General features: G+C 44.4%; 1 protein-coding gene across 1 annotated transcript in view; it reads right to left on the reverse strand.

Annotated features, from left to right (window-relative positions):
* The window catches only part of LOC144769149 (uncharacterized), a 1,798,260-nt gene that overhangs the window by 1,603,830 nt on the left and 166,852 nt on the right, over nucleotides 1–27,578 (reverse strand). The window lies entirely within an intron of this gene.

The raw sequence follows: 27,578 nt of genomic DNA on the forward strand, positions 1-27,578 counted from the left end.
GACGATCACACACCTGCTTCCTGGCCGCCCCCAAGCACACCCACGGAGCTTTAACCTGTCGGAATAGCAGCTTCACAAGCATCCACCCCACCATGCTGCCGACCAGGAAAGAACCCAACCACCTCAGATGCATCCTTCTCAACACCCACTCCGCCCGCAAACACTCAGTTGAACTCTGGGACCTACTCGACTCAACCTCCCCAGACGTCGCCTTCCTGATGGAGATCTGGCTGAACTCCGCCTTGGTACCCGACATAGCCATAGCCGTCCCGGAAGGCTACAAGATCACCTGCAGGGACCGCACCAACGGAGCAGGAGGAGGAATCGCCATCGTCCACAGGAACACTCCCAGAGTCTCGACCAACACCGACCACACCCTCAGCACCGCCAAACACCTGCACTTCCAGATCCACACTGACCCCAACACCACGCTCAGAGGAGCCCTCATCTACAGACCCCCCCCCGACCCCGACCACAGTTCAGCGACTCGGGGACCTGAACTTCCACCTTGAGAACAACAACGACACCAACTCCACCACCCTGATCGACAACCTAGCCAACCTCTGACTCAGACAACTCGTCACAACACCCACCCACTCCACCGGTCACTCGCTTGACCCCATCTTCTCCGCAAGCCCCCACGTCTCCTTCAAACACACCACCGAAGTCCAATGGACTGACCATCGCTGCATCCACTTCACCTTCAAGAAACCCACCATGCACCACCACACCCAACAGATGCCTCACTGCTGCTGGAGCAAAGTCACCGAAGACCAGCTAACCACCACCCTCGCCCAGAGCCCACCCGCCACCCCACCGACCCCCGACACCGCCGCCCGCAACCTCAGACAGTGTATCAACGACTGCACCAACACCCTCGCCCGATCAAGAAACCCTCAAACAGTCACACCAACAAGAAAGCCAGTTGGTTCACTGAAGACCTCCAGGCCTCCAAGCAGACCTGCCGAAAAACTGCAGAAGATCTGGCTCCGTGAACGAACACCGGACACCCACGCAGCCCACAAGAATGCCGCCCGCAGACACCATCACCCCATCAGATCCGCCAAAAGGGCCTCCTTCAAAGACCGCCTAGACAACAACGTGCACAACAACAAAGAGCTCTTCATATCGTGAAGGAACTCTCCAACCCCAGCTCCAACACCAACAACGTCCCACCCTCGCAAGACCTGTGCGACTCGCTGGCCACCTTCTTCCATCGCAAGATTGCCGGCATCCACAACAGCTTCAACGCCACAACCGCCCCGACAACCACTGAGACCTCCTCCCCCATGACCACCATCCGCACCAACCGCCTGTTCTCCTGTGCCAACATCAACAATGACGACACCATCAAGATCATGAACACCATCCACTACGGATCTCCGTCAGACCCATGCCCACCACGCATCTTCAACAAAGCCAGCACATCCATCGCACCCCATCTCTGGAAAGTCATCAACACCTCCTTTGAGACAGCAACCTTCCCGGAGAGCTGGAAGCACACCGAGATCAGTGCCTTACTCAGGAAACCCAAGGCGTACCCCCAGGACCTCAAGAAATTCCGGTCCATCTCCCTGATCCCGTTCCCAGCAAAGGTCATCGAGAAGACTGTCAACGAACAGCTGACCCGCTACCTCAAGGAGAAGAACATCCTGGACCCTTCCCAGTCCGGGTTCCACAGCAATCACAGCACCGAGACTGCCCTCATCGCCGCCACCAATGACATCAGGACCCTGCTGGACAATGGAGAAATGGCGGACCCTCATCCTCCTGGACCAGTCAGCCGCCTTCGACACGGTCTGCCACCACACACTACGAACATGCCTCCATAACGCCGGGATCCAAGAGAAGGCCATGGACTGGACCACCTCCTTCCTCTCCGGCAGAACACAGAGCGTCCACCTTCCATCCTTCTGCTCTGAAGCCACTGAGATCATCTGCGGCCTACCCCAGGGCTCATCCCTCAGCCCAACTCTGTTTAACATCTACATGGCACCGCTCGCCCACGTCGCCCCTCTACACGACCTCAACATCATCTCCTATGCCGATGACACCCAGCTGATCCTCTCCCTCACCAACAAGCATTTGCAATGCAATAGGTCTCGCATTAGGAAAGTGTGAGCTATAGGTATTGTAAATGACATTTTTTTTTAATATGTGTTGGTTTTGAAAATATATAAATTAATAGCATTGTTATTCACAAAGCCAATAGCTTACACTTTCCTATTGCAAGTCCCATTGGCTATGGGAATGCTTGTTGGTAGCAAGCAAGGACAGTGCTGTTGTGGTGCTGAGTGATGCTGTTGTGGTGCTGAGTGGTGATGTGGTTGGGCTGAGTGATGTGGTGGTGTATTAGAGTGATATGGTAGTGTATTAGAGTGATGTGGTGGTGTCCCAGAATGATGTGGTGGTGTCCCAGAGTGATGTGGTGGTGTCCCAGAGTGATGTGGTGGTGTTCCTGAGTGATGTGGTGGTGTTCCTGAGTGATATGGTGGTGTCCCTGAGTGATGTGGTGGTGCCCCTGAGTGATGCCCCTGAGTGATGTGGTGGTGTCCCTGAGTGATGTGTTGGTGTCCCAGAGTGATGTGGTAGTGTCCCAGAGTGATGTGGTGGTATCCCAGAGTGATGTGGTGGTGTCCTAGAGTGATGTGGTGGTGTCCCAGAGTGATGTGGTGGTGTCCCAGAGTGATGTGGTGGTGTCCCAGAGTGATGAGGTGGTGTCCCAGAGTGATGTGGTGGTGTCCTATAGTGATGTGGTGGTGTCCTAGAGTGATGTGGCGGTGTCCTAGAGTGATATGGTGGTGTCCCTGAGTGATGTGGTGGTGTTGTGAGGATGCAGCAGTGTGAGGCGTGCAGCAGTGTGAGGTGTGCAGCAGTGGGAGGCGTGCATCAGTGTGTGGCGTGCAGCAGTGTGAGGCATGCAGCAGTGTGAGGCGTGCAACAGTGTGAGGCCTGCAGCAGTGTGCAGCATGCAGCAGTGTGAGTAAGGCAGCAGCGTGAGGTGTGCAGCAGTGTGAGGCGTGCAGCAGTGTGTGGCCTGCAGCAGAGTGTGGCGTGGCAAGAGTGTGGCGTGGCGCAGAGTGTGGCGTGCAGCAGTGTGAGGCGTGCAGCAGTGTGTGACATGCAGCAGTGTGCAGCATGCAGCAGCGTGCAGCAGTGTGCAGCATGCAGCAGTGTGAGGCGTGCAGCAGTGTGAGGCGTGCAGTAGTGTGTGACATGCAGCAGTGTGTGGCGTGCAGCAGTGTGTGGTGTGAAGCGGTGTGAGTAATGCAGCAGTGTGCAGCAGTGTGAGGTGTGCAGCAGTGTGAGGCGTGCAGCAGTGTGCAGCATGCAGCAGTATGAGTAATGCAGCAGTGTGCAGCGTACAGCAGTGTGAGGCGTGCAGCAGTGTGAGGCGTGCAGCAGTGTGTGGCGTGCAGCACTGTGTGGCGTGCAGCAGTGTGTGGCGTGCAGCAGTGTGAGTAATGCAGCAGTGTGAGTAATGCAGCAGTGTGAGTAATGCAGCAGTGTGCAGCGTGCAGCAGTGTGCAGCGTGCAGCAGTGTGAGGCGTGCAGCAGTCTGAGTCATGGGGTAGTGTGCAGCATGCAGAAGTGTGAGTAATGCAGCAGTGTGCAGCGTGCAGCAGTGTGCAGCGTGCAGCAGTGTGAGGTGTGCATCAGTGTGAGGCGTGCAGCAGTGTGAGGCGTGCAGCAGTGTGTGGCGTGCAGCAGTGTGAGTAATGCAGCAGTGTGCAGCGTGCAGCAGTGTGAGGCGTGCAGCAGTGTGAGGCATGCAGCAGTGTGAGGCATGCAGCAGTGTGAGGTGTGCGGTAGTGTGCAGCATGCAGCAGTGCGGGTAAGGCAGCAGTGTGCAGCATGCAGCAGTGTTCTGCGGGCAGCAGTGTGAAGCGTGCAGCAGTGTTCTGCGTGCAGCAGTGTTCTGCGTGCAGCAGTGTGTGGCGTGCAGCAGTGTGTGGCGTGCAGCAGTGTGTGGCGTGCAGCAGTGTGAGGCATGCATCTGTGTGTGGTGTACAGCAGTGTGCAGCATGCAGCAGTGTGTGGTGTGCAGCAGTGTGAGGCAGTGTGAGGCGGGCAACAGTGTGAGGCGGGCAGCAGTGTGTGGCGTGCTGCGGTGTGAGGCATGAGGTGAGGGGGGTGAGGGTGAGGGGGAGTGAGGGTGAGAGGGTGTGAGGGTGTGAGGATGAGAGGGTGTGTTAGGGTGAGAGGGTGAGTGAGGGTGTGTGAGGGTGACGGTGTGGGGGTGAGGGGGTGTGAGGGTGAGAGGGTGTGTGAGGTTAAGTGTGAGTGAGGGTGAGGGTGTGTGAGGGTGAGGGTGTGTGAGGGTGAGGGGGTGTGAGGGTGAGGGTTAGGGGGTTGAGAATGAGGGTGTGTGAGGGTGTGTGTGAGGGTGTCAGGGTGTGGGTGTGGGGATGTGAGGGGGTGAGGGGGTGTGAGGGTGAGGGGGTGTGAAGGTGGGTGAGAGTGTGTGCGAGGATGAGAGGGTCTGTGAGGGTGAAAGGGTGTGTGAGAGGCTGGATGAGTGGGTGGGTGAGGGTGGGTGAGAGGGTGAGTGTGGGTGAGGGTGTGTGTGAGGGTGAGGGGGTGTGAGGGTGAGGGTGTGTGAGGGTGTGGGTGTGTGAGGGGGTGAGGGTGAGTGAGGGTGAGGGTTGTGAGGGTGAGGGTGTGAGGGTGAGGGTGTGTGAGGGTGAGGGGGTGAGGGTGTGTGTGTGAGGGTGAGGTGGTGTGAGGGTGAGGGGGTGTGAGGATGAGGGGGTGAGGGTGAGTGAGGGTGAGAGTGTTGTGAGGGTGAGGCAGTGAGGGGTGTGTGTGAAGGTGAGAGGGTGTGTGAGGGTGAAAGGGTGGGTGAGAGGGTGGGTGAAGGTGGGTGAGAGGGTGAGTGAGGGCGAGGGTGTGTGTGAGGGGGTGTGAGGGTGAGGGTGTGAGCAGGTGAGGGTGAGTGAGGGTGAGAGGGTTGTGAGGGTGAGGGGAGTGAGGGTGTGAGGGTGAGGGTGAGGGGGTGAAGGTGTGTGTGTGTGAGGGTGAGAGGGTGTGAAAGGTGAGGGGGTGTGAGGGGGCGAGGGTTTGTGAGGGTGAGAGTGTTGTGAGGGTAAGGGGTGAGGATGTGTGTGAGGGTGAGGGGGTGTGAGGGTGAAGGGGTGTGAGGGTGTGGGGGTGTTGGGGGTGAGGGTGTTAGGGGGTGAGGGTGAGAAGGTTGTGAGGGTGAGGGGGTGAGGGTATGAGTGTGAGGGTGAGTGAATAGTGAAGAGAACACAAAGCTAAAGAAGCACCAGAACGACAAGAAGGAATAGCCTGCAGGGTAAAACTAATACCAAGATCAGGCTAAACCAGTGACGGCAAGTTGGACATTTTTGGAAAAGTACATACTCATCAGCTATACAAAAAGTGTCATCAATAACTAGAAGATGAATATGGAGGGGCAACGATTGTGTCTGGCATAAATTGCATTTATTTGGCTAAATTGGTCAATTGCCTTAAAGAGGTGCATTAAGTGAATGTAAAGTTTGTAAATGTATGGTCTGGTTTAAGTCGTATGAAAATGTGTTCTCCTTGTCTCCTGCATGTGGGGAAAGCCTTCATGACAGAGCTGAGAAGGGGGCTGGGCAACCATGCCAGCATTCCGATTCACGAGCAGATAGTCCTGTTTATGACTTGCGGAGCGCGTGAAGTGGCTGCTGGCAAATGGCTTTGATGTTCTTGTCTTGCTTTGTGAGAGGCTTAGGGGGAGCGAATTGCTGTGCACGCGCCTGGCTCTCACATGAACTGTATGTGATCCGCAGTGGGTAAAGTTTTGAAATCAGCTTACTATAATCTCGCCGTCTCAGTCCATGGTAGCAGTAGTAAAGGACGGCAAGAAGCACGAAAAAAATGAACAAAATATAATGAAAGCAATTAAAATGGATGGAAGCAAATAAAAGGTGGCGCGACCCATGACAGCAAAACTGCAGTTGAGAGAAATGTTAATAGCAATGGACAAGTTTGCAATATTTCTTGTTGCCGTTCGGCAATTTGTCTTTTTGTTCATGCGCGCATGGTATGAGTGGCACAAATAAAACCAGTTTCATTTCACACAATGCATTTCATAGCACACTTAGGAATGTGCATATTGAAAACGCATTCGTATTTTCAATTTTTTTTATCGAAGTTGTGCACCCAGTTAGTCACGATCAGGCAATGCCACCGACTATTACTCCTTTGCAATCTTTTACAATGCAGTCACCTTCGATGCAGAATAATATTAGGTAATGGTGCTTTTATGTGTTTCACGCACCAAAATCAGTGTAAATACAAAACAAAATACAATTAATAAGGGAATTAGAAAGAAAGTTTGTAGGAAAGGAAACGGAGAAAGGAAAGAAGAAAAATGAAAAACAAAGCAGCGCAATAAATGAACGTGAACGAGAAGATGAGATATAATGCCCACCCTAACAATAAAGGGACGATTGAAGAAAGAGAGAAAAAGAAGCAAAAATAATTAAAATAAGAAAGCAGATTGGATAGAATGAGAACAATGCAGAGATGGGCTAAAGTAAGCACAAAATAAAAATGAAAACTAATCATTACTGAGAGAATAGAAAATTATGGAAAACTGGTGACAGAGCGAGAAAAAGGGAAAAGGACGAGTGAAGAAAGAAATGAACAAGAAAAACAGTGAAGGGAAGAGTGCAAGAAACGCGGGATAAACTACAGTGTGACAAAAGAGCAGAAGTAATGTAACAAGTGGTATGGGCGCATAAAGAAAGATATATCAATCACCCAATGAAGAATCAGACAGAAGGGAAATGTAAAGAAAAGAAGAAAAAAGGAAATGGGGCGAATAGATCGGAACGTGCTTGCATGTAATGTACAGGGAAAAGATGGAAGCGGGTCTCAAGGAAGGAAACTGGGAGAGGCAAACAAAACAAGGATTGGCGGCGTGCCGCACTGCTTAAAAACAAGCTCTCAGCATTGCGTGGTGGCGGGGCGGGGGAGCAGGGCAGCGGCGTTCCTTTGAAGTCGGAATTGTGGGAGGGAACGAGCATATGGTGTGGGAGGGAACAAGCATATGGGGTGTGAGCGATAACAAAAGTAAGAGGGGGAGCAGGAAGTGAGGCCGAGCGCACGCTGGCGAAGCTTCGCGCTTGAATGCCTCACATGCACTGGGCATAATCTGCACTCCAAAACCTCTTGGTAGGATTTACCGGTGGCCCTCAATATCTCTCGCCAGCAATGTGCAAGTGCATTGGTAGGCGAGACCTAAAAACCCCCACACCGCCAAAACCAACCTTCAGGAAGGAATGAAGGCCGTCGCTGAATGGATGAGGAACAGCCGACTGAAGCTGAACTCGGACAAGACGGAGGTCCTCATCCTCGGATCCACCCCTTCGGCCTGGGATGACTCCTGGTGGCCGACCGCACTGGGAACCGCTCCAACATCCACCGACCATGCACGCAACCTAGGGGTCATCCTCGACTCCACCCTCTCCATGACTAAACAGGTCAACGCCGTCTCCTCCTCCTGCTTCAACACTCTCCGCATGCTCTGCAGGATCTACAAGTGCATCCCCGCTGAAATGAGAAGAACGGTAACCCAGGCCCTCGTCAGCAGCAGGTTGGACTACGGAAACGCCCTCTACGCAGGAGCCTCGGCCAAAATCCTGAGACAGCTCCAACGCATACAGAACACCTCGGCACGCCTGATGGTCGACGTCCCTCGCCGCGACCACATCACACCCGATCTGAGAGACCTGCACTGGCTCCCGGTCAACAAGAGGATAACCTTCAAGCTCCTCACCCACGCACACATGGCACTCCACAACACCGACTCAGCTTCTACACCCCCACGCTGCCTCCGCTGACCTCGCCCTCGCCACAGTCCCCCGCTTCCAAAGAGCGACCTTCGGCGGCAGATCGTTCTCCCACCTCGCCGCCAAGACCTAGAACACCCTTCTCATCTACCTATGGCAGACCTAACACCTGCTGACCTTCAGAAAACTCCCCAAGACCTGGCTTTTCGAGCAGTAGCAGCATTCCCCACCCCAGCGCCTTGAGACCCTCACGGGTGAGTAGTGCGCTTTACAAATGATATGATTGATTGATTGATTGACTTTGTGACTCAGACTCAAGTCGCCATTCTCAGAACCATAACATAATAAATAGTCCATGGTAAGAAAAGGCTGGAAGGATTCAGCTTCATGGACATAAAAATCTAATCTATAACAACATTCTTGCATATTTAGGTTGAGGGTGCCAATATCTATCACAGACACATGTTCACTTTTATAGTCTCCACATTCAGAGTCTCTGGGTACGTGGTTCTCTTCACATTCCCACTTATTTCAAGGTTCTCCTGCATTTGCAGAGCCCTACCAAGTGTGTTGATGTTAGACCTGACAGCCTTAGGGTGGTCTTTCCCCAAACATTTTGCCTACCCCCTCCTTTTTTCTGACCTAATTTTCTCGGCTTTTTGGACTCTGCAAACTTTACCGCCAGTAACGAGTGCTGAAGGTGCTTGTGCTCTCTCCCTTAACCATGGTAATATTGGTTAATTACCAATTGGAATATTTAATTTACTTATACGTCCTTAGTACAGTGCACTACATGTGCCCAGTGCCTGTAAATTAAATGCTACTAGTGGGCCTACAGCACTAATTGAGCCATCCACTTAACAAGTCCTCTAACCATGGCTCAGGACTGCCATTTCTATCTGGCAAGATAAACCTCACGACAGGCCTAAACCCACCCATTTTAGACATATGTCACCCCAGAGGTAGGCCTTGGACAACTGAGAGGGCAGGGTACAACGTATTTAAAAGGCAGGATATGCATTTTTAAGTTTTACAAGTCCTGGTAGTGAAAAACTCTAAAATTCGTTTTTCAGTACTGCAAGGATCATCTCTTCCATAGGATAACATTGGCATTATCTTATCACTTCTTATAAGTGAAATTCTCAATTGCATAGAAATGAACTTTGGTATCTCTGGACAATTTAAAATCACAACTTATGGAGAAGTCGGATTTTAAATTGCAAGTCTAAAAATGCAACTTTTAGAAAGCTATCACAAGGAACAGTGGTTCCTGAGGACAATGTGTATCATATATAATAGTAGTTATACTCAATGGTAATATTCATGGGTAAAGATATGTCAAAAAGAGAATCATAATTACACACAATTACTATTACATATGATACACATTGTCTGCAGGAACTGCTGTTCCTTGTTATAGATTAGAATCCCTGGTTCCGTGTGAGTAGGGTGGCCCTTGTTTTCATTGAGCACAACTTTGGCAATTTGGTACTTTACCCATTTGGGGCTTGCTGCCTGTCTCTGATCACCTGTCTGGGGTGGGTGTCAGCTGGGTTTTATGTATTCCCCTAGACAACAACACACAATGTGAGTTTTCCATTGAATGTTTTGTGTTTTTTATTATAATATCCCTCAGTTTTCAACATTCTGTAGGCTGCCAAACTCCTGGTATTCAACTGTAAACAGTGGGTGTTGACCTCAGGAACTGACTTATAGACGCACTCTGCACTCAAACCGTCACTGCCAGCCAGCCACTGCTGTGCTTGGGCTTTCAGTCACAAGCTAACTGGTCCATGCTTAATTATGATCGAATTTTCACTTTGACAGGCTACAACTTGCCTTCTAAAGCAGTATTCAGCAGCCACCCCCTGCCGGACATGGCATGCATTTTCCTCAACGCCGGCTGCTTCCGAACACTCTTTGGGCACCCCAAGTTTTCTTTTTTGCTTTATTTTATTTATGGGTCAAGATCTATATTTGGAAACAAGTGACAAGTTACTTGGCTATGGATCATGATGTATATCAACAAAGGAAGAGGGGCAGAGGGTGCTTAAAGGGCAATTATACGTGCCCCCGGAGAGTCAAGTGAATTAACAGAGTATGCAGTTCCCCGACCCTGTGGAGGAGACAGGGTCTCTACCAAATTGGGAAGTGGGGCCCTCACACACCCAGCTGGATGTCATACTTCATAATACGGCATGCCCCTCGTCAGGCCGACGCTGCACCCTATGAGGGGCTCTATTTCTGAGATCTTTTTATCCAAAGCTGTTGGGTGCCGTGCGGGTAGAGGGTTTTCAGGTGTAGATGTTTCTGAGCAAATGTGAAGTGGAGGTGTTGGGAGAGCATTAGAAAGGGGGAGGCCAGTGGTGCTCCGAATTTACATTTAATAAACCAGCCCACTGGTCCCAGTTAAAAACAGATAGTGTGGGCCACTTCAAGAGTAATGTCCAATAGTGGCTATGAGTTTAAGTTCGACATGTTTCTTGCCCGGTGTTTCAAATAGATCATGTGGCAATTCTTCAGGACCGATTTCTATTTACAGTCTACACAATGGTTGGTTCACTCATAGTACTGTATGTGAATCAAGTTTATGTAGACAAGAAACATGTTAGTTTCAAACTGATAGCCACTAGTGGAAATTACTCCTGAAGTGGCCTGCACTATCTGTTTTTAACTAGGACCAGTGGGCTGTCTGATTAAATTTAAATTTGGAGCACTACTGGCCTCCCCCTTTTTAATATTCTCCCCTCAAGATTTTCTGAATTGGAGTTCAATGTGGGGACACTATTCTTCTTAGAATAATGCTGTTGCTGTGTGTATCTACACCTTTGATCAGAGGGTGATGCCCACTTGCATCCTACACCTTTCTTTACCAATTTTAAGAAACACTAAAAAACATTTGATAGACCAATAGGAGTGTGACTTCATCTGCTTTTAAGTGTGAGTGGCTGCACAGGTGACTGTGTGGGTATGTGAGTACCTGTAAGGGTGAGAGAGTGGCTGTTTGAGTTTCTGTATGGGTAATTACGTGGGTGTGTGAATTACTATGTGGGTGAATGAGTGGGTATGTGAGTGGTTGTATGGGTTTGTCAATAGGTATGTGAGTGGCTGTGTGTGTATGTGAGTGTGTTTATATGAGGATGTATGGGTAATAAGAAAACAAGCCACAGCCCCCGGGGATGGGGTCCCCGGGGCTAATAGAGGCCTCAGGAGAGGGGCCAATGAGCCCCCCTCCTTACAAAATATTAAAAAAATAAAAGTGTTATTTATTTTTAACAATAGGGGTCAGGCCCTGGGGGATGGGGTCCCCAGGGTCTCAAAAATGGGAAAAGAAGGGAGGCCACATAGCCCCCCTTCTGAATTTCTTTTTTTTTTTTTAAACCCGGCATCGTGCCAGAGGCCCCGCCCCCTCCCTACATCACTTTGCAAACGCGCCCCTGGCGCGTTGTAAGTTGGGTAATTAATTCCCCTTGAATACTGAGGGTCTCTGGGGGCCAACTAGCCCACTAGGTACCTCCAGTATGTGCCACAGAGCTGTGTTGCAGAGAGGAGGTCCGAGGCAACGCCCCTTTTTACACCTCTCTGCAACGCAGCTCTGTGGCACTTATTGGAGATACCTGGGGGGCTAGTTGGACCCCAGGGACCCTCAGGATTCAAGGGGACTTAATCCCCCAACTTAAAATGCACCACAGGGCGCGTTTGCACAGTGGTGAAGGCAGGGGGTGGGGCCTGATGTGACAAGTGTGCAAACATGCTCTATGGCACATTTTAAGTTGGGGGATTAGGTCCCCTTGAATCTTGATGGTCCTTGGGAGCCAACTAGATCACCAAGTACCTCCAGTAAGCACAACAGAGTTGCATTGCAGAGAGGTGTATAAAGGGGCATAGCCTCCGACCACCTCTCTGCAAAGCAGCTCTGTGGCGCCTACTGGGGTACCTAGTAGGTTAGTTGGCACCCAGGGACCCTCAGGATTCAAGGGGAATTAATACCCAACTTACAACGTGCTAGGGGGCGTGTTTGCACAGTGGTGAAGGAAGGGGGTGGGATCTGATATAAGAAGTTAGCAATCCTGCTGTGTGGGACTTACTGGTGGTAATAAAAGGCGTAGTTGGCCCCCAAGGTTGACGTTGGGGGCTAACTACTCCTCCTGTTACCTCCAGTAAATCCCACACAGTGCTAAGAAGTGTTTTGGAGGTCACGGTCACCTTTCACCACCACTCTGGAAACGCGACTGTTATGTTATAGTCAGAAATAGGCATTTAAAAAACCTTTGAAATTCACTGAAAAAACCATAGGTTTCAGGCAGGTTATAGTTAGAAATTAGCATTTAAAAAACCTTCGAAATTCACTGAAAAAAACATAGGTTTCAGGAACGTTATAGTTAGTTGGACATTTCACTCGTACAAAACCATAGAAAATCTGCCGTTATTGTTACTTCAGCTAACTATAAATCATGCCCCCGCAATGCACTGCTGATGACGGCACATATTACATCATTCATGACATGGTCAGTGACATCACTGATGACATCAATGGTGACATCTCAAATTACATCACTGATGACATAACTGATAACATCATCCATGTGAAAATATAATGCACCTCCTCACACTCTAATATAACCTTATATACACTGTAAATTGAAGACTACCAATTTCTAAACCATCGACACACAAATACCAGTTACTACATATGCACTCACTGATTCATAGGCCTACACACACATCCACTCATTCACCCATACAATCATTCATACATGCAGTCACTCATCAATGTAACACTATCATATGCACTCATACACCTATACAGACACTCACACACCGCCACTCATCCATGGAGTTACTCACACACCTAGACAGTCATGCAAAGAATCAATCACACTCCCATTTACTCACCTACACAGTTATACACATCCAACTAACTTATTCATACAGATACTAATGCACACTTACTCTGTTATGTAATCACTGATACAAGTACACACTCATCCATACAGCCACTCTCACAATCACTGACTCTCACGTATAGACATTTATATACTCCAACTCTCACATACACTGTCTTTTACATATGTAGATACTTGGGCTTGTACCACTAAGACATCCATTCACTCACCAACACACCCATACATACACTCACCGACCCATACAGCTGTTTCCACATACATTCTTGAACCCCTACACCCAGTGAATCAACCACTTACACATCAATGCACAGAATCACACACTGTGCTTGCAGAATGGTAGGGAAAGTGGGCTTGACACAAAGACCTCTCAGCAATCTCGCAGTGTGGGACGTACTAAAGGTAACAGGAGGGGTAGTTGGCCCACGAGGTCTTTGGAGGCCACGCCCACTTTACCAACCACCCTGCAAATGCACCTCCTGGCACCTACTGGCACACTGATGGGTGGGGGATAAAGTCCCCTTGGCTCCAGAGGTTCCTAGGAGGTCAACAACCCCTCATGTTACCTCCAGTAAGGCCCACCCAGTGGGATTGCTGACAGATCTTCGGAGGCCACGTAAACATTTGTCCTAACCTAATACCTCATACCTGCCCAGCTGCTGCTTCGTGCCGCGAGTGTGTTGACATCCCGGCTGTTGGTCCCCCCCGCTGCTGCTCACAGGATCATCTTGCGGCCGCCGAGCGGGGGGACTACAGCCCCCAGAATCCTCTGCGGGTTGTTCCCCGCCCACCTACGCCCACTTCCACGCCCGGAGGCGCTGAAAACACCGGTGCTTCCTCCGCGTCGCGGGACGCGCGCGGGCGGCGCCGGGCTGAGCCCGCACAAAGGGCGGGCCGTCTACGGCCGTCCAAGGCAGGATAAGGCTGGCTGGGCCACCTCATGAACACCCCGAGAACTGTAAGACATATATCTGTGATAAGATTACTGTTAATTTATTGCTGCGGCCCGGAGACTACGGGCATTGTTGTATATTTTGCATTTAGATAAGGCTGTGACCTAATGCCTAGGGGAAGAAAACAGGGATGGGGGGATCGGTGAGTGACACGCTGGATCAGTTCATCACCAGGGCCTCATCGGTCCTAGAACACGAAATTGCCATCACCGAGCGACGCCTTTCAGTTGAACCGATGTATATTAGACGCTCATCCCTGGGACCCCTAATGCAAGCTATCTCCCCTACTAGACTTGAAGGGCCTATTACCTTATTAACTAATGAGCAGGCCAGACAAGCTAGCCCGGATGAAACTCCTCTGATAGTCCGGGTCCCTTCAAATGGTGCCCAGCGTGAGACTATAGCTGCACATTCTCAGACACGGGCTAACACTGATGCTAACACAAAGAGGAAAAGAACGGAGGCTAGACATAAGGGGAGAAACCCTAAAGTATCGAAAAATATCCAAATAACAAAACTGAATCCAGGGCCACTTGTGAGTACATTACCATTGTCACCGGAAGTCAACTCTTTGCTTGTCATCCGAACGAGTCCAAACGATAATAGGGTTACCAACTTAAATCCTATCCCTCAGCAGGCTGGAGGATCAGTACCACAGATAGAGCAGGTTGTAAGATCATTGATCCTCCCACTTTTGGAGAGGATAAAGGTTGTAACTGAAAGGTTAGAGAGATTTGAACAAACGACCTTAGATAACTTTTTTATCTTGAAAAACCTGTTAAAAGCTGAGATAAAAGAAAGATCGAAGAAGGACCTTGCTCCCATAAAGAAAACTGTAACGGCACAAGTGACTGTAATTAATGAAGCTGTTGTGCAATCCCAAGTTACCATGACAAAAACTGGTTCCACCATTAATACACAGGCAAATATAGCTATGGATAAACGTACTGAAGGATCCATTGGTAAAACAAATAGCTCAAAGTCAGAGAAGGTAACTAGCCCTATAAGCACAGCCAAAGAGAAAGGCAACAATGATGGTAATTTTAAGCCACTATTACCCACTGTCGACTTGCCACCAGAGTCTTTACCTTATGTGGCTGTCCTCACCGGTGTTCCTGAACTGAAGAGCGGATCGGTTGAATCCTACCAACAATTAAAGAACAAAGTGACATTCTGGCTAAACAGGAATAGACCGCTCCCAAGAGACTTGAATGGGGAAGTCCTGTTTGCCAGAAGAGCTAACTGGGTAGGCAGAAGATCTAAGGATGTACCGGGGAATATTATCATTGTAAACTTTAGGGATAGGCGTGTAGCGAGGTTTATCCGTTATGAAAATCACCCTATGGACTGCAGTGGGATTGTTACGAAAAATTTAAGCTATTTTTATAATGTGGAGACTGTACCACCACTGACTAATTGCTTTGTGGGGGGAGCCCTGGAAGGGGTAATGGGCTGTTCAAATAATAATTTTAAAGTGACCACAAAAAAACATTTTGCTGAGCTATATGGGTTGGAGGAGGTGGATTGACCCGGAGCAGAAGAAGGGTGGGAATTTGTACCTACAGGGGTACCAGCCCTAAAGCGAGCTGGCCCCCTCACAAATATTAGTGACCAAGATATAACTAATCATGGCACAATAGATTTGATCTCGAATAATGAACTTTTTGATACAAGGAGTTTGAGGAATTGAAATAAAATATACAGTACAGATGGGTCCATTAATTCTGAGAGGACTGGGTTAAACAAAGGTGAAAATATGGAAGGTTCGAGCTTGACTATGCCTGAAGCACCAGGAAATGTTGACCATATAACAGCAAGGACTGCAGGAGCGTTGAATACGGAAAGTAACTTACTGGGTATTTGGCCACAAGGCGATGTTCAGTTAACATCATGGAATATTGCAGGCATAAGGAAAAACCTGAGTGATCCCGCTTGCCATGACTACATCGATAATAGGGATATTATTTTATTCCAAGAAACGTGGGGAGTGGAAAATCACTTTAAAATAGGTTACAGGTCCTTTTACATACCTGCAGTTAACCAGAACAAAGGAAGGCCCTCTGGTGGTCTGTTAATCTGGTTAAAGATCACACTGGGAACTAACTTTAGTCAAATTGATTGTAATAGCCCTGATATCCTGGCCATAAAATTTAAAGACACTAATAATAAAGAAGTCTGTATTATTAATATCTATAACAAACCCATGTATATGCATAAGGAATCAGAGACTAAAGCACAATTGGATAATATTATCTCCAGATTTGATGATAAAATCATGATTATCATAGAAGGTGATTTTAACCGAAGTTTTGAACCGTTACCGGGCCTAGAAAATATCACGGAGTTGGAAGATAATGCTAATGGCATCCCAGGTGTTGAGACCAGCCTAATAGTTCTGTGTTCAAAAGCTGCACTCCAACTACTGCATCTGACAATGGGATACGGCCTCCGTTCTTGTAATGGCCCCTGCCGTCAGACTGCCTACTTTTAGACGGGGCAATTGTGCTAGTTACTTGGATTACATAATGGTCTCTATAAGTCTATGGCCAATGATGATAGATCTGGCAGTGGAAGATCGAATAGAGAGTGACCACTATCCCCTTAACCTGACTCTCTCAAAGTCACTATTTATGCTACCTGTAGAGGGGACACCTCACTCCAAAAGCTTGAGTATTGATCCCCTCGTGTCTAACAATCGTAGAGCACTGAGGTGGCCTGCGGTTATGAGAAATGACTCCACTATCAAGAAAATGTATGAGCTCTATGTGAAATTAATGTCCCCATTAGATGTCATTCAAGTTGAGAAACCACTAATAGCAGAGATTCATGGAGAAGTGATACAGGGGCTTAGCGAAATACTTACCAAAGCTGTTAAAAGGGTAAATACTGGACAAAGTAAGCCGCTGAAAAACGGGACATGGTATGATAAAACATGTCGCCGAGCCAAATCAGAACTGATAGAAGCCGTAAAAGGGAAAGATATAGTAGCCGTAAAAGAAAAAAGAAGGGAATATAGAAACGGATAAAAAGGGTTGGGATGAAAGATTATGGTCAGAATTATTGGAATCATGTAAATTAAAAGATCAATTCACATTTTGGGGTCTTATAGCAAGGGGAAAGAAAGAGGACAGGCCATCCAGGGACCTGTTTTTAGAAGCAAATGTCTGGGTTACACATTTTGCCACACTATACTCCCACGATGGAAACGATCAAATGGGTAACAAAGAAGATGTAGGACTAAATGTAAGTGGGATACCCTTATCATTCAGTATGGCAGACACTATATCAGCCATAAATGCAATTAAATCTGGGAAAGCACCCGGTCCGGACAGGATCCCGGGTGACCTCTGGAAACACGGGAATATGTTATGGGCCCCGTATATCAACTTACTTAGCAATGAAATCGCAAGAGGAGCGCCAATCCCAGAGACATGGAGGGGTGCCGAAATTGTGACTATCTTTAAAAAAGGGGACAGACTGAACCCAGCCCACTATAGACCAATCAGTCTGATTGACGTTCTTTAAAAAGTTTATGCTCTTCAAGTTTTATGTAAGCTAAATGATTGGATTCGAGAAAACTCTATTTTAATCAAGTACCAGGCTGGTTTTAGAGAGAAGATTAGCACTGTCGATCAGGTTTTTAGATTTTTATGTTTAGTTTGGAAATATATAAATGTAAAGAACTCCCACCTCTATGTGGCTTTTGTTGACCTCAGAGCGGCCTTCGATCTTGTTCCCAGGGACAAGCTGTGGACAAGATTAAGGAGTCTCTGTTGAAATAATTGAACAGATTGTTAGGCTTGACGAGGCCAACTATGCAAGGGTAAGGTGGGGTCCTAATGGGGAACTATCGGAGCGCATAGAGATAATGAGAAGCATGAGGCTGGGCTGCGTGCTAGCGCTGACTCTTTTTTCTCTGTATGTAAATGTTATACCGACCCCTCTCTTGGGCTGTGAGCATGACTCTCCCAAGTTGGGTGGCCAAGCAGTGCCGGCTCTGTTATTTGCCAACGACACAATTTTAATCTCACAGACCCCAAGAGGATTGCAGAATTTGCTTGATAAATTCCAATCCTATTGTGTGGAGAAGAAGTTGGAGATTAATTCATCCAAAACCAAGTTTATGGCAATTAGTCCCCATAAGAGTTTAAAATTAATTACTGTTAATGATAAAATGATCGAGCATGTGCAATGTTTTAAGTATTTGGGTATTACTTTGGATGCAAAAATGAACTGGAATCCACAAATTGAAAAATCTAAAACAGTTCTGATACAAAATTTAGCCCCCATCGCTAGTAGGCATAGGAACAGTTATTCTAGAGCTGTATCACACGCAATTGAGCTGTTTAAGTACAAGGCCCAATCTGCCACACTTTATGGAGCAGAATTATGGGGCCACTGATGGAGCGAGATAGAAAACAAAATTTTGTTTAAACTCGCAAAGTCACATTTCCATAACATGAATAATAATATTAATGATTTGTGATGTATCGTGCTAATACAACTTAGATTAAACTTTACACATGGGGGGACTAACATGTGTGCTCATAAACGTGCATAAATGTTGCATCTTTTTGTTCGTGCAAAATAATAAAAAATAATTTGTTGTTTTCGTTTTTGTCATTATTAACTGCAGCAAACTTAAAAGAGGCATGTGCTTATTTTGCTTTCCCTTGTCTATGTGATATCATTTCTACTATTCTAGGTGCACATAAGTTTCATGGATTCGTGAAGACTGGTAGATATAAACGCTGCTTTATTTGTTTGCATTTGCTAGGTAACATTAGACTAATCGGGAGGGTTAATTATTTAGTAAACCTAGGGTGGATACAGAATCAACATTATTTCTTACATTAATACGTTTCTTGTGTTTGTTTATTACTAGAAAGCATAAGTTGCCTGCTTTTGGGCCTAGTTTGCTCGAGTTTGTTAAAGCTGAAATTTACTTCTGCACAAGTCACGAGATGCCCATTCTGAAAAAGTGTTCGTCAAAGCTGCATTCATTAAACAAATCTGACGTGCTGTCACCATTTTGTCGGACGTGGCCAAGGTCGGAAGTACATGATAAAAGACAATTTTGTCAGCTCTAACTTGGCACCCGCGGAAGCGAAATGAACACTGTGAGAACATTAATTTACAATTGTTGCAAACCAAGGAAGCTCCTGGTTGCATTCAGAAAAGACAATGGTCTTTAAGAAACGTGACCTAATGGAACTTTTGAAATGTGGGTGACATGTCACTTGTCACTCTCAACCAATGGGACTTCGTGGATTTTTGAAAACTTTCCTTCGCTTAGTTTAGCTAGCATAGAAAGGTATAAAAAGTCATGCCTTTAGGGACGGGCTGGCTGCTGCTTTCTGACTTTCCGATGAGGGTGAAGTGCTGCTGGACTTTGCGTGGAGCACGTAAGAATCCTCAAAGAACTTTACTTTATTTTCCATTTATTTTGCTTAGCTAGGGACTTAGGCTTTAGAAATGTTAAACTGTTAAATTCTTACTTGAATTTTGATTTCCTTACTTAAACTGTATATTTCTCATGAAGCTTTTCAAACATGCTTACTTTGATGTTAATAAAATTACAATAATAAAATTACATTTTGAAATACCATAACTTAGTAAATAAAATCTTACTTTTGACAAACAAGCTGGTCTTGGTTATTCAGAAGTGCAGGTTACTATTAGCTAGATCCCATTGCCAATGGTGGTCGTTTAAATGGTTAGAATTTATTATAATGATAATATTCCTTCCGCAGATGTATAAATTTGTATATAGTTTGTAAAAAAATGTGTATATAGATTTAATCTGACCACCTGATTCAGTAGGCCCAAATATGTCATGTTTATAAATGGGTCCATAAGTTAGTGTAGAAATTTGTTTATAGGTTATGAAGTTGGGTAGCGTTGTTTATGATATATTTTCTATAGGCCGCTGGATCAATTCTCTGGTAGCAGAAATTGATGGTTGCTAAGGGTAACCAAGGTAATATGTTGGTTGCTAAGGGTTACTAAAGTGTTATGGTATGGAAATAGGATCGATGTTTTAACACATGTCGAGTTTGTTTTTCGTGCTATCTGTAAGCTATACCGGTATAGATTGTGTGGCGAGAAATTAGTCACGCAAGTCATCTGTTCTGTTTGCAGTGATATCGCCGAGTATCACAAGTGGTATCGCCGTGTACCATAGTGTTGTCGCCGAGCAGCACAGTGTTAGGGCTAGGTGTGAATCTTGTAAAGTGAGGGTTTTCTAAGAAATTAGAGCAGCATGAGAATAGGGACAAAGCGCCTTCCATAAAACTCACTGTGATAAGAGTATTAGTTATATCCGAGCTTGAATGAAGGGCAGAGTAACGTCGGTGCATGATTATCTATAAACAGGTTAGAGTCCTGTAAGGGTACATGTTTTATATCTATAAACAGGTTAGAGTCCTGTACGGATAACGTCGTTATTTTGCTAACGGTGCATGATTTCTATAAACAGGTGAGAGTCCTGTACGGATTTCATGTGTGTTTGAAATTAGGGAATTTTCCGTATGAAAGTGCGAGTTTGATTTGTAATTTATGTTCAAGTGGAACTCTTAGAACTGTCACTTCGCGGTGCGTTCAGAGGAAAACGAGTTCATAATTTTACGTGTTAGAAGGGTGGGGTAAGAGTTACTCTACTAACAATTGAAAATTATCCTTAGTGTGAATAGCGCCGACTATTCCGAAGTGTGGATACTTGAATGTATGTAAACTATCCTATATAGTGAAACAAACAGATGAGTCCTTATTGTCATTGTTAAAGAATTAATTTACACTGAAAAGTGTCTTTAAAATGGCGCTGTGAAAAGATTTTGTGAAGGAGGGGTAAGCGCTAGGAGTGAGAAGCGAGAAACCGCAGCTTCTGTGTACATCACAGAGCCGCGCTGGGATTGGGTGACCTACGTCACAAGCTATACTCTGATTGGCTCTTAAGTCTCTGACGACCTGTAAGCTGATTGGTCCTTCAGAAAAACTCCATTTTTATTTGTTGAGCAGGAAACTGACGTAGCTCAACTGTCATTGGCTTGTTGGTGTGTTTCGCGCACGGATTGGTTGCTTTACGGAACATCCTGGAAATATTTTACGAACGATTTTACGAATTAAATTTAACTTTTAAAAATGAGTTATCATTTTAAACATGTTGAGAAAAAGCCAACATTATTTCAGAAACTTAAAAATTTATTTTCACCCGACAAGAAAATCGAAACGCGAGGTGGTAAATTACTTCATAAGTATAAAACACCTGCAGCGTATATGGAAGGTGAATATGGATATCATACTGTTTTATGGTTTGATAGCTGGAAACGCTATACAAAGAACGACGGTGTTTTAACTTGGCCTGATGATGGTTCATTTAATGTAAAAGTTTTGAGAAATTTACGAGAGAAAATGAATGCTCTTATTCCAAAACCGAGACCAACTCAATTTGAAGCTTTAGTTGAGTGGGAAGATGAGATGTATCAGTTACAAAGAGAAGCTAGTGGAATTAAAAGACCTACTAAAACTCCAGCTTGGAGAAGAGATACTCATGAAGACAGGTTGCGAATGTGGAGGCAGGGAAACATGAGTGAAGGATTGTATTTAATTCAGGAAATGGTTATGGGTACTCCTGCTGGGAAATCTATAGAAAGTGAATCTGAAGATGCAGTTATGGAAGAAATATACACTACAGCTAGAAAGAATCAACCTTTGAGACCTCCTAGATCATGGTCTACTCCGGTGGTTTCTACTGAAACTTCACCGAGTGCACCTCCAATTAATGAAACTCCAAAACTTTATCCAAATAATTGTGAAATTATTGAAACTCCAAGAAGACCAGAATTTGACAATGTTCGAAATGAAGGTAGACATTTTACAATGACTCCAAGAGCAAGGGAAGCTCCAAAAGACTATGCAAGGGAAACAAGAAACGTTGAGGCTGCTGATTCTGCTGAATATTTTAAATCTAAAGAAGAATTAATTAGACGAATGACAAAAAGCATGGAAGCTGTGACAGTTCCAGTAACGATTGGTCCTGTTCAGCCTGTATTTGAACAAAGAGAATCAAACAAGACAGGGTTAACTATTCCTTTAAATGCAGAAATTCAAAAAGCTGCTGAAAAATTTTACTCAGACATATCCGAAATAAACTCTTCGAGATCGAGAATGCCAGATTTAACCTTTAATGAGGATTTATCTCCAAAAACACCAATGGGTGCTATTTCAGATGTAGGGAGTCCTGAAGTTAGGGTGACTACTCCGAAACTTGATGTGGCTAAATTAAAAGCAAATATTGAAGAATTAATAATTGGAACAATTGGTCCAGATAGTTTAAATTACTATCGAGATGATGAACTACTATTCATTTGCAAAAGTATTCAGTGGAAAACAAAAAATAAATATGATCAATTAGAAGATCTAGCAGCCGAACTTGAAATCGATGTGAGTAAGCAAAAGAATTTTGCAAAACATTACAGACTAGATTTTTCAGAAAGTGACATTGAGAGTTTGAACTCAATGGGAAGAATAGTGCATATAAAAGATTTGATTGTTTACATCAAAAAGCTGGGAGAACTCAATAAGTGGAGAGTAAAATGGACGAAAAAGAAGGAAGATGAAAGATTGGAAAAATTGTCAAAACAATTTCCAATGAGAGAGATTGCAGGTGGAGGATATGTTCATGTCCCTTGGTCAAGACAGGACATACTGCTATTCACAAATGACTTTCCAAAATTGAGGGAGAAACCGGTAGAGTGGTATAGACAAGTGGATAGGTTTATCAAAGTGTCAAAAGTTCTGTGGATTGATTTAGATGGATTTTTCGACATTGTCGTTCCATCAGATCTTTGGACAGAATGTAAAATATCAATAAGTTGGCCAAAAACAGAACCTGAGCGTATTAAAGAAACAGGTGCTCCAAATCCTCTTGTAATGGATTTTTATGAAAAAGTAATCGTTTGGATGAAAAACAAAATTCCACCCAAAGAAGTTGATTGGGTTAAAATAGAAAGGACAAATCAGGAAACAAAAGAATCAGTTCATTCTTTTTATGAGAGGCTACTGTTAATTTTTAAACAATACAGTGGCTATGAAAAATTAGATGAAAAGGACATGAGTCATTTTATCTATAGATTCGTTTATGGACTAAAACCTGAAATTGCAGATATGATCAGGAATAGCATTGTAGGATGGCAATCACTTTCTGTGGATGATATTCTGAGAAAAGCTAAGTATTGCAGTGACGAGCTAGAGGTGAGACAAAAGAAGCTCAAAGAAAAAGCCATGTGGGCTCAGGTAAAGGTGGCTGAGCAACAAATTGCCAGCATGGGTAATAAGAACACAAATTTTGTTCAAACTGGAAATATGAACCAGATACAAGGAAAGCTTAAAGGTAATATTTTTCCAAGAAAATTTAGCCCAAAGATTGAGGAGTTGAAACAAAGATTACCTTGTTTTAATTGTGGCGAAATAGGACATTGGAGAGACGAGTGTCCTAAACCTCCTAGAAACTTAAAGAATCCCTTATTAAATCCACAGATGCAGAATGGTGTTGACCTGCAGCAACAGCTACAGATGCAACAGGGGTTAAACGAGTTAAACATTCAGCGACAGCAACAGCAACAGGTGAATAACTGTCAGGATCAATTACCACAACCACCATTTCCGAATTGTGGGGGAGTTCAAAAATATAATCCAAGTGTGGGATTTCAGGGAAATGAACAGGTAATAAAACCACAAAAACAGCAAAAGCAACAAAGGGTGCAAATGCAAAATGCTTCACAACAATTTTTGTTAACAGAAAGCCAAGACAGTGATTCTGATGATTATTGCTGACGGTGCCCGAGAGAGGAGGAAGAGTGTGTTGTTGGAGCCACTCTTGAGGTTGACCAGTCCGGTCCATTTGTAAACGGGAAAGTTAACGATGTAGACATCACTTTTCTAGTGGACACTGGCGCTACCCGTTCTACTGTTAGATCAGTGGAAATTGAAAACCTACCTCTCTCTGGGGATACCATCCAAGTTGTTGGAGTAAGCAATCAACAAATTAAAACTGATTTAACTGATCCAGTTCCAGTTGAAATTGGAAATTATAGAGACAAACACAGATTTGTGGTTTGTAATAGTAGTCCAGTAAATTTATTAGGCAGAGACATACTGTGTAAAATGAATTGCAGAATATATTGTTCTCCTGATGGAGTTGAATTACAAACAATGGAGGAAGATGGTTTATACAGAATGACAATGATGATGATGGAAGCAGAAGAAACAAAATTGTTTCCTGCATTTGAAAAGAAAGATTTGCCTGAAGAGCTCAAGGAAACAGTGAAACCTGATATATGGGATTTTACTGGAAATGAGATGGGTCTAATGAAAAACGTAGATCCAGTAAAAATTACATTGAAACAGGGAATAGAATTTCCTAATATTCCACAGTATAAAATGAAAGCAGAAACAATTGAAGGTATTACACCTATAATTGAAAAATTAATCAAACAAGGTGTATTAAAAGAAATGGAGAGTAGTCCTTGTAATTCACCAATTATGGGAGTTAAAAAGTCAAATGGAGCATTTAGAATCGTACAAGATTTGAGAAAGGTTAATCAAATCGTTGTTCCATGTTGTCCTGTGGTTCCAAATCCAGCAGTAATCCTGTACCAGATTCCACATGATGCTGAATGGTACACTGTCATTGATCTTTGTAATGCATTCTTTACTGTTCCTTTACATCCAGACAGTTATGAAATCTTTGCTTTCAGATTCCAAGGTAAGACCCTCGGATGGTCAAGAATCCCACAGGGCTATACAGAAAGTCCTTCAATCTTTAACGAGTTGTTAAAAAGATCTTTGGAAAACTTGGATTTACCAGGTAGGTCTACGTTGGTGCAGTATATCGACGATTTGTTGATAGCTGCAAAGACAAGAGAAAATTGTGTGACAGACACAATAATACTGTTAAATCGCCTTGCAGAAGAGGGACATAAAGTGTCTCCAGGAAAATTACAGTTTTGCAAACAAGAAGTAAAATATCTTGGTCACAGAATTGCAAAGGGAAAAAGGCAAGTGACAATTGAGAGAATTAAAATGATTCAAGCAATGCAACCTCCAAGAACACAGAGACAAGTCAGGATGTTCTTGGGAATGGTTGGTTACTGTCGACAATGGATAAGTGGATTTTCAGTAATTGCAAAACCACTACAGAGACTGACAAAGTCTGATGTAAAAGATCCAATTATTCTCAATGAAATTGAGATGGAATCTTTTGAGAATTTGAAAAAGAGCTTATGCCAAGCTCCTGCTTTAGGTATGCCAAATTATGAGAAAGATTTTGAACTATACTGTAGTGAGAGAGAAGGATGTGCATTGTCTGTATTAATTCAGAGACATGGGAATTTAAAGAAACCTATTGCATACTTCTCTGCAGTTCTTGATCCCATTGCAAAAGCATTACCAGGTTGCTTGAAAGCAGTTGCAGCTACAAGTGTTAGTCTTGAACAGAGTGAAGGAATCATTATGGGATTTCCTGTGAAAGTTTTTGTGCCTCATTCAGTTGAAATATTGCTAACAAGAGGTAAAACTCAGCATTTGACAAGCAGCAGATTGACAAAGTATGAGAAAATCATACTAGGAGCAGATAATGTTTCGATTTCAAGATGTTTGAATCTGAATCCTTCTACATTACTGCCTGATTCTAAGATCGTTGATAACATCGAAACAGAACATGAATGTTTAGATGTTATGGAATTCTGCACGAAACCAAGACATGATATCAAAGATAGACCTCTATCTGAATCAGATTTTGTCTACTTTGTAGATGGCTCATGTTTGAGATCTGAAGGAGGTGTTTTGAAAGCCTCATATTCAGTCTGCACAGTTGCAGATGTTGAAGAAGCATCATGTCTTGAAGGAGTTTGATCAGCACAAGTGGCTGAATTGATTGCTTTAATTCGTGCTTGTGAAGTATCAAAGAATATAAGAGTTACCATCATTACTGATAGTCAGTATGGGTATGGAGTTGTACATGATTATGGACAACTCTGGTCTCAGAGAGGCTATATGACATCAGCAGGATCTCCGATTAAAAATGCAATTTTCATAAGGAGATTAATTGAAGCAATACAATTGCCGAAAGAAATCGCAATTGTCAAGTGTGCAGCGCACACTAAAGGAGTTGATTATATTTCAAAAGGCAATGCATTTGCAGATGAAACGGCAAAATTCTGTGCAAGAAAAGGTTATTCATACAATCGGGAAAGAAGTAAAGAAACTGATTCAAATTCATTAATGCTAACAACAGTTGTAGAAACATGGAATGAGATTAGAGAATTACAAAATGAAGCAGATGATGAGGAAAAAGATCTGTGGTTAAGATCAGATTGTAGACCACGTGATGAAGATGGAGTGTGGGTTTACAAAGATGGCAGAGTAGTCTTACCAAATTGCTTGATTGCTGATATGGCCAGATTATATCATGGTCCAGCGCATCTTGGAAGAGATTCTATGATCAGACTTTTCCGAGAGACTTGGTTCAATACTAAATTCAGAACAATTGCAGAATCTTTTTGTCAAAGGTGTTTATCATGCCAACAAATGAATCCAAACAGAAAATCATTGGTGGGGACAGGAATAATTGGTCGAGAGGGTGGTCCTTTTACCAGATTACAGATGGATTTCATTGAAATGCCCTTACACGATTGCTTAAAATATGTTCTTGTAATCGTTTGTTTATTTTCAAGATGGGTAGAAGCATTTCCCACAAGACATTGTGATTCAATTACAGTAGCAAAACTACTGCTCAGAGAAATTATCCCAAGGTACGGTTTTCCAGTCACTATTGAGAGTGATGGAGGAAGCCATTTCGATAACAAACTGATGAAATTAATTTGTGAAGCTTTGAGCATTGAGCAGAAAATACACTGTGCATACAGACCAGAGGCATCTGGGGTAGTTGAACAGATTAATGGAACAATTAAAAACAGAATTGGAAAAATGTGTCTTGAAACAGGTGTAAAGTGGACAGATGCTCTTCCACTTGTTTTGATGTCATTAAGAAGTACACCAGATAAAAAGACAGGTTTGAGTCCTCATGAAATTTTAATGGGAAGAGTTATGAGGCAAGCTTTTGTACCTGTAGGTAAACTGTTGAGCATAAATGACAGTGCTATTTTGGATTACTGTAAAAGGTTATCTGATATAGTGACTTCTGTATCTAATCAGGTGGGAACTGAAGCACAATCAAACGAAAATGTTTTGACACATGACCTGAGACCTGGTGACTGGGTCAGAACGAAAGTACATCGGAGAAGAAATTGTTTGGCTCCTAGATGGCAGAAGCCTAGGCAAATAATTTTGATCACTACTAATGCTGTAAAATGCAAAGGATTGAAACGTTGGATTCATCCTAGTCATACTATTCCAGTACCAACTCCTGAAAGTTCTGACGTTGAAAGTGATACTACAGATGATTCTGATTCTGAAGCAGAAGGTGAAATAAATCCAGATTCTGAAGATCGACAAGAAAGTCGACATCTGGAACCTGTACCTGTGAATGAAAATTCAACAAGAAAAGACTTGGAAATTATTGAAATAAATTCTGAAGATGAAGAGAATCTGTTAAAAGGAAAGATAACTGAGGATTCAGTTGTTTCTATTAAAGACAGAGAAGCGAAACAAAAAGAAGTTTCAGACCAGGAGAGTATCGAAAAGCAGAAAACAAGCTCTGAAGTAAGGAACAGAAATCCAAAGTCTGGGAAGTTGGAGGTAATTGAAGAAGAAGAAGAAGACGAATTACCAAGTACCAGTATTGGAAATCAGAGAAGTGTTCTTGAAAGAGTAAAACTGCCGAATAGAGAAGTTCCTGAGTCAATTGAAATTTCAGACTACGAAACTGAAGAAAGTGACGTGGATGGTGCAAGTGAAAACAGAAAGAAAAGGGCTTG

The sequence above is a fragment of the Lissotriton helveticus genome, chromosome 7 (genome assembly GCF_964261635.1).
Source record: "Lissotriton helveticus chromosome 7, aLisHel1.1, whole genome shotgun sequence".
NCBI lineage: Eukaryota > Metazoa > Chordata > Amphibia > Caudata > Salamandridae > Lissotriton > Lissotriton helveticus.